The 8,922-nt window shown below is 36.5% G+C and overlaps 1 pseudogene; it reads right to left on the bottom strand.

The window, feature by feature from the left end:
- Nucleotides 1–5,260: 5,260 nt before the first annotated feature.
- LOC132650279 (U2 spliceosomal RNA) lies at nucleotides 5,261–5,474 on the bottom strand (annotated as a pseudogene).
- Nucleotides 5,475–8,922: the final 3,448 nt, after the last annotated feature.

Genomic DNA, 8,922 nt, shown 5'->3' with positions numbered 1-8,922 from the left:
TTGCAAATGGATGAACTAGAGAAGATCATTCTGAGTGAGGTAACCCAGACCCAGAAAGACATGCATAGCATCTACTCACTTAAGTGAAATATTAGCCATGAAGTACAGGATAACCATGCTATAATCCATCGGCCCAAAGAAACCAAGGAAGGCCTGACGGTATATGCTTGATTCTTACTCAGAAGAGGAAATAAAATAGACATATGATAAGATGGATGGAGAAAATTGGGTTGGAGAAGGGGTGGGAAGGGTTACAGGTGTTGGCAATTAGGTATGAGGAATTGGAGTGGGGAGAGCAAGGGGCAGGACCAGGAGAGAGAACAGCAATAAAAAGGAAGCATCTCTGGGACAGGGGAGGATTCTGGGAGTCTATGGAGGTGACCATAGCTGAGACTCTTAACAGCAGGGGTGGGGAAATAAGGGATATGGAGCCTGAAATCGACACCCCCTGTAGCCAAGCAGGACTTCCTCTAGGAAAGGGGACATGAACCCATTCATAAAACCTTCAACCCAAAATTTGTCTTGCCTACAAATATAGGGAATGGCAAATCAATCATTAGCCCAACCTGAGAGCCAGCCCCTATTATTATTAATAACACTCTGCTGTGCTTGCAGACAGGCACCTAGCATAACTGTCTTTTGAGAGGCTTCATCCAGCAACTGATGGAAACAGCCAAATAATAGGCCAAACTCAGGGAGTCTTATGGAAGAGTAGGAGGAAGGATAGAGGGAGCCAGAGAGGTCAAAGACACCACAAGAAGACCTACAGAGTAAACTAAATAGGGCCCATGGGGACACACAGAGACTGAACCACAAACCAGAGAGAAAAGAAGAGGAAAATGAAGAGAGGAGTTGTGAGGATGGGACTGGGAGAAGAGGAGAGAGTGGGCTGGGATCTGGCTGTAAAATGATTAATTTTTTAACAAGAAAATAAATAAATTATATTTTTGGAAGTTAAAAACAGATAGATAGATAGATAGATAGATAGATAGATAGATAGATAGATAGATAGATAGATAGATAGATAGATAGATAACTGTAATCTTAAAAGAATGATGGAAGATGTTTGAAAAAGACACCAGCTAGTAACCTGTGACCTCCAAATGTACCCACACAAAAAGCTCCTTGATGTGGGAGATCATAAATCCATGATTTTAGTTATAATACTGACTTTTTATTGTCATCCTTCTTATTTTTCAATAAAGATCACTCCAAACCATTGTCCCCTAAATGCTTTACACACTCTTGTCTCTGCTGGGCTTTTGATAACTTTGCTCCATTTGGCTACGCTGCCCTAGCTTGACTCTCTGAATGATAGTCCCTCCTTAATTCCTGACTTTGGTCTAGTTTCTTTCTTGATGACTTCCCTTACCAAACAGCCCACAGGTATGGCTCTGCCTCCCCAACTCCTACAGTCCTCATGAGAAACCTTGTCCTATTTATTGTATTCTTTTACCTCCCAGGCTTGTCTGTTAACAAAACAAAGAAATATATCTGTGCAGGGTCAATTCCTTTAATTTTTTGTAGCTCCAAGGGTCTTGTCTAACACTACACAGGAAAATTATAGAAAGTAAGCCAAAAACGGTTTGCATTCAAGATGGGTTATATTGCTTTCCCTTTATGCTCTCATTTAGTAGAGCTTAACAAATCCCCAAATGATTGATTTTCAATGAACAACATAGATTTGGTTCATAAGTTCCAGTTCCAAATTACACTGAAAATAAAAACCTCTTTGTTTTGGATGCTCTTATTGCAGGGAGGTATTCTATGATATACTACTGGATACTGGCTGCTATCCTAATAAATATTTTATGGATCTATTTGTCTAGTGCTATGACATATTTTCATCTAAGGTTATAGTTTATATTTTATAGACTTAAAGAAGTTTATTTGAGTAGAAACATCACCACTAAATGTTGTTATTCATCTATATCTGTGGGTTCCATATTCATGGCATCCATCAATCACATATAGAAAATATTTGAAAATCATATATGTTTGAAGCAAAATATTTGTCTTGACTGGGAGGTTAGCTCAGTGGTACAATGCTTGACTAGCATGAACAAGAGTTCAAGACCCTGTTTTGTTTTGTTTTGTTTTGTTTTCAATTCCTAGCTCTGGAAAATATGAAGAAGTTCCTACATGGACCATATTCAACATGTACATACATTTTTCTTGCCATCACTCCCTAAATATATGGTATGATAATAATTTATACTACCTTTATATTGCAGTAGGCATAAAAATAATCTAGAGATAATTTAAAGTATTAAGAAAATGTGCAAAAAGTAAACATACATAGTGTGCTATTTTATAAAATGAATTCAGGGGCTGGGTGAATCACAGCACTAACTACTCCTTCAGAGTGCAGTTGAATTCACAGCACCACATGGTGGCTTACAGCTATTCCAGTTCCAGGTGACCCAATGCCTTCTTTTGGTCTCTCTGTGTACTGCATGCATGTGTTGCATGGACAAACAAGGAGGTAAAAAAAAATACCTATTCAAAAAAATTAAAATTAAATAATTATTTTTAAAAGAATTCAAGTATCTACAGATTTTGACATCATAGGAAATTGTCAAGTATAGGGAGAGATCATATATATTACGTTGGTGTCTGCTAATGCTTGATAGCATATTTACTAAAGATTAAGATAATGCTCTAGAGTCAGTTTCATTAGGATATTCAAGCAGAAATGAATAGAATAGTACGTATATTTTTTAAAGAGGATATAACTGAGATATAAATGAACAAACCTTGATAAAGCAATAAGATTGTAACCTTGCTTGAGGTGGAAAAGATGAAGCTTTGATTTTTTTTCTTTTTTTATATGACACACAGCTTAGTTTATGGTTCAATAATTTTTTTTCTTTTTTTTTTTCAATGCAGTTTATTCAGGAACATTGAACAATCCTCGGACCCCGGGGATAGCCAGCCCACAGCTTAAATAGCCTCTGGGTAGCCAACCCAGGCGTGCCACGGGGGCAATGCAGATAGGTCCACATACATGGAAGCATGCCAGATCCTCGGCCTTAGCCAAATGTGGAGTTGTTTGTGACAGAGAGCACTCACCATCGGGAAGGTGGAAGGCGGAAACCAGCTCCATCTTTAAGGCATAGCATTCCGCAGCTCTCTACAGTTCCCCCTTTTTGTTTTAGACGCATCAGGCAAGAGTAGAGGTCTGATCTCTGATATTAGAAATAAATTGGGACTTTGTACATAGGTACAATAATTTTTAAAAATGTTTCCTAAGGTCTTGATGCTTTATAGAGTTCACTTGAGAGTCACTTTGAGCAAAGGGTTTGTTGGGTAACATTGATAATATGAAGAATAAAGCAGTTTTGTTGAAATCCCATTTGCTTTTTATCTGCATCACAGAGAGTAGAATAAGGTGTGGAACTTATGACCTCATTTTTGGTCCAGATAATTTATGTCCCACTAGCCTTATTCCAGATGCTGTTAGCAGTTTTTAGCTGCTTCAAACCTATTTACTCATCTATTAAATGGGAAATTATATCAATTTTATACTTTGACAATGGAGTTCAAATGAGATACAATAATAAAATTTATTTATTGAGCATGTAATTATGTATGGGGTTCCTTTTTATCACTTTCATACATTATCTCATCATTTTTCCAGTAAGGCATGGAGTCAAAGAACTGGTTAGAACAAGGAGAGTAGAAAGAGCTAAAGCACAAGCCTGAGAAATGTAAAGCTTAAGAAAACTGTAAGATTAAGAAACATGGAGACCCAAGTTAGCACTAAAGAAATCATCACTGCAAGATTTGGGTTTGAACCCCAGCTCTCCTACCAATTTGTTAAATAACCTATAAGAACATTGAGATCCTTGGCTCACTTTCTTCTGAAAATGGGGAACCTAAGTCATTTTTTAGAAATAGCAAGAATTAAGTAAATTAATGTGTATATGGGCTTTTGGTAGACAGTGGAATTAAAAAACAAACAAATATGGTATTAACCAGGGCACAAAAGACCTCAAGATTTTGTTTAAAGATTTTCTTTATTTCTTTTTTAATTAAATTTTTATTTTTACATTAATTACATTTTATTCGCTTTGTATCCCAGCTGTAGTCCCCTCCCTCATTTTCTCCCAATCCCATCCTCCCTCCCTTATCTCCTCCCACGCCCCTCTCTAAGTCCACTGATAGGGGAGGTCCTCCTCCCCTTCCATCTGATCCTAGCTTTAACATTCTCTAGGGATGAGCACATGGGCCAGAGGGAAAGTAAAATAAACAAAGCAAAGCAAGTGAATCTGCTTACCTCTGGTCCAGAGGAGTCTGTGAAGTAAGCTCTGAGATAGGTCAAACAGAAATATGACAAACATGACTCCCAGCTTCCATAAAACAGTTTTGGTGCAGAAGAATTAATATTTTTTTGTTTTCAATTAAAAATAAAGACATGAAAATTGATGAGGCTGACCTATTGTTTTTAAGTTGGCACATTTCTAACTACTGATTTGATTTCATTGGATGTTACAGGTCTCTAAATTTTTTGCATCATCTTGATATAATTTCTCAATTGTTTCTTTTATTTCTATCTTATTTTATGTGTATTAGTATTTTTTATGCATGCATGTCTGTGTACGATGTGTGTGCCTGGTGCTCAAGAAAACCAAAGAAGAGATCAGAGCCCCTTGAGCTGGAGTTACAGTCATGAGGTGCTATGTGAGAATCAAACTGTTTCTCAGGAAGAACAGCCAGTGATATTAACCACCGAGCCACATCTCCAGCTGCTGTTGATTTAACTTTGATAAGCCATATATATCTAGAAATTCATCTTTGTCTTTTAGATTTCCTAGTTTGATAGAATGTAGACTTTTAATGTAAGTTTTTTATGAATCCCTGAATTTCCTCAGTGTTTATTATAATGTCTTCTTTAGGTATAACAAATAAGGAACTTTGTAATGCTCATTCCTAAGTAAAACATCTATATCACACCTCCTCCTCTCAATTTTCAGGGATCACTGAATAAGAAGGTTTACAAAGTGTCTAAGAGCTAAAGGCAATGAATGACTGTAAGGAAGCAGTATGTTCCAAACACAGCAAGGAAACTAACTGCACATACAAATTCACAGTACTTATAACAGTATACACAAGATCTGTGGCAAGATCAAACCACACCAAATCCCAGTACTGAAGGGGAAAGTGAGCATGAATTCCCACCGCTAGATAAGGAGTTATTGTTAACTGATAGCTTCCAGGAGATGAACAATCTGTTTTGTTTTGTTTTGTTTTGTTTTGTTTTGTTTTTAAAGAGCGTAGCCCATAGTAGGTTGACCACACTGCACATTCAAGAATATGTGGGAAGCCCCAATTGGACTTGATGGGTTAAAAAAATAATAAAGTTGGGTGGCTAGGGAAAGGTGGTGGATCTGGGATGAGTTTAGGGACAAGGAAAAATATGATAAAAACAAATTGTACTACACTTGATCTTAGCCAAAAGGCTTAGAGTGTTTTCAAGGGATTCCTGAGCATGCAAACAGGTGGGCTCCTGACTTTCAGCGCTTATCTTCAGCTCTTTTCCTTCCCTGGGTTTGTTTCATCCAACGTGTATGTAATCATTTTTGTTTTGCTATATTGTATTTTATTTTGCTGTATTTCATTATTATTTCTTAGAAGCCTGTTCTTTTCTAATGAGGGACAGAGAAGGAGTGGATTAAGAAGGGAGGGAACATGAGAGGAACTGAGAGGGGAAACTGTAATCAGGCTATATTATGTGAGAAAAGAACCTTATTTCAATAAAAGAAAAAATTATATGCTTTTAAATGATAAAAAAAAAACAAAAAAAAACAAATTGTATAAAATTCTCAAGGAACTAGCAAAAATAATTTTACAATATAAAAAATAGATCAATTCATAAGATGTTTCAACAGATAAAGACAATTGTCACCAAGCCTAACAACCTAAGTCCCCAAGAGCAATATGGTAGAAAGAGAGAACTGATTTCTGAAAGTTGTCCTCCAATCTCCACATGTGCATCATTGCACACATACACATACACACACAAAATAAGATGAAATTAAAATACTTTTAATACAACACACATAATTAATAAAACAAAGAGTATGTCCTCTTTGAGTTATTCTACACAAGGGAAAATGATCATTGCAAAAGTTATAGGTTGTGAAATAAAAATCCCAGTGCTAGGTATGGAACAACTATTTTGAGTTAATGGGCATGGATGACCCAGTGATGCTAAAACAATAAAGGCTATTATCATGGTTTTGTTTGCCTACCAGAACTTGATAGTAAGACCCTATTGTTGAAGATACCATGGACATTGTTTACAGATTAAGAATAAATAATAATGGTACTATCAAGAAAACATCCTCCCTGCTGGCTTGCTTTCATAGTACCAGAAACTACTGTGTAGGCTGCTGGAATAAAAAGTCACCAAGAGAAGATGGTGGCAAAAAGCACACACCATATATGAGGGGCACAGGATCCGAAACTCCAAAATTGATGAGTGGAGGGGCTGCAAAAACCAGAACATCAACATTGAGGATACCTGGGAGAGAGGGGACAAGCCATGAGCTGGGAACTTTAGGATCCAGGTCACCTGTGGAACTCTTTAACCTGATAAACACCTTCATCAATGTAGCTGGATAGAAAATTAACTCAAAAAAATCAGTAGCCCTCCTATATACAAAGGACAAAAGGGTTGAAAAAAATTAGGGAAACTACACCCTTCACAATAGCCACAAACAACATAAAGTACCTTGGTGTGACTCTAACCAAGCAAGTGAAAGACCTGTTTGAAAAGAAAAAAAAATTGATTGAAATTATCCCTTGTGTCCTATCTGATCACCATGTACTAAAGATGGACCTCAATGACAAAAATAGCAAAAGGCCTACACACACATGGAAACTGAACAACTTGCTACTAAATGACAGCTGGGTCAGAGAAGAAATAAAGAAAGAAATTAAAGACTTGTTAGAATTCAATGAAAATGAAGGCACAACATACCCAAACTTATGGAACACAATGAAAGCAGTGCTAAGAGGAAAGTTCATAGGGCTAAGTGCCTTCAAGAAGAAATTCGAACCATCTCATGCAAGCAACTTAATGGCTCACTTTAAAGCCCTAGAAAAAAAAGAAGCAGACACACCAAAGAGGAGTAGACAGCTGAAAATAATCAAACTCATGGCTGAAATCAATAAATTAGAAACAAATAAAAAAATTCAAAGAATCAATGAAACCAAGAGCTGGTTCTTTGAGAAAATCAACAAAATAGAAAAAAAAATTAAGTCTCTGAAGAAAGAAATTGAAGATTTCAGAAGACGGAAAGATCAGATGGCAAGATAACCCAAGTTCATTGATCAGTAGGTTTAATATAGTGAAAATGGCCATCCTGCCAAAAGCAATCTACAGATTCATTGCAATTCCCATCAAAACACCAACACAATTCTTTACATTACTTGAAAGAATAATTCTCAATTTCATATGGAAAAACAAAAAACCCAGAGTTACTAAAACAATCCTGTACAACAACAGATCATCTGGAGGGATCTCTATCTCTGATCTCAAGCTGTACTACAGAACAATAGTAATAAAAACTGCATGGTACTGGCATAGAAACAGAATGTTGGATCAGTGGAATGGAATAGAAGACCCTGACATAAATCCACACACCTACAGATACATGATTTTTGACAAAGAAGCCAAAAATATACAATGGAAAAAAGACAGCATCTTCAACAAATGGTACTTGTCTAACTACATGTCTACATGTAGAAAAATGCAAATAGAACTATATTTATCATCCTGAACAAAACTAAAGTACAAGTGGATCAAAGTCCTCAACATAAAACCAGACACATTAAATTTATTAGAAGAAAAAGTGGTGAAGAGCTTTTCACTCATTGGCACAGGAAATAATTCCTGAACAGAACACAGGCTCTAAGTTCAAAAATTAATAATCTCATGAAACTGAAAAGCTTCTGTAAAGCAAAGGACACTGTCATCAGGACAAAACAACAGCCTACAGATTAGAAAAGGATCTTCAACAACCCCATATCTGACAGAGGGCTAATATCCAGAATACATTAAAAAAAAAAAAAACTCAAGAAGTTAAAAAGCAACAAATCAAGTAATCCAATTAAAAAACCGGGTACAGAGCTAAACAGAGAATTCTCAATACAGGAATAGTGAATGGCACAGAAACACTTAAAGAAATGTTCAATGTCCTAAGTCAGCAGGGAAATGCAAATCACAACCACCCTGAGATTTCACCTTACACCCATCAGAATGGCTAAGATCAAAAACTCAAATCAGAACACATGCTAGAAAGGATGTAGAAAAAGAGGAACCTTCCTCCATTTCTGGTGGGAATGTAAACTTCTATAACCACTTTGAAAATCAAACTGGCACTTTCTCAGACAATTAAGAATAGTGTTACCTCAAGATCCAGCAATACCACTCCTAGGCATATATCTAAAATATGCTCAAGTACATGACAAGGACATTTGCTCAACTATGTTTGTAGCAGCTTTATTTGTAATAACCAGAATCTGGAAACAACCCAGATAGCCCTCAGTGGAGGAATGTATGCAGAAATTGTTGTACATTTACACACTGGAATACTACTCAGCAATAAAAAATAAGGAAATCATGAAATTTGTCGGCCATTGGTGGGAACTAGAAAAGATTATCCTGAGTGAGGTATCCCAGAAGCAGAGAGACATACATGGTATATACTCACTTATAAGTGGATATTAGCCATAAAATATAAGACAAACATACTAAAATCTGTTCACATAAGGAAGCTGAGCAAGAAGGAGAACCTTGTGTAAGATGATCAATTCACACTCAGATAGACAAACAGGGGGGGACATCAAAAGAGAGAGAAAACAGGGAACAAGATAGGAGCCTACCACTGAGGGCTTCTGAAAGACTCTAATCAG

This window comes from Meriones unguiculatus, chromosome X, assembly GCF_030254825.1.
Source record: "Meriones unguiculatus strain TT.TT164.6M chromosome X, Bangor_MerUng_6.1, whole genome shotgun sequence".
Lineage (NCBI taxonomy): Eukaryota > Metazoa > Chordata > Mammalia > Rodentia > Muridae > Meriones > Meriones unguiculatus.
Note: the sequence above shows the minus strand (reverse complement) of the source record. Positions and strands in the feature narration are given on the sequence as shown.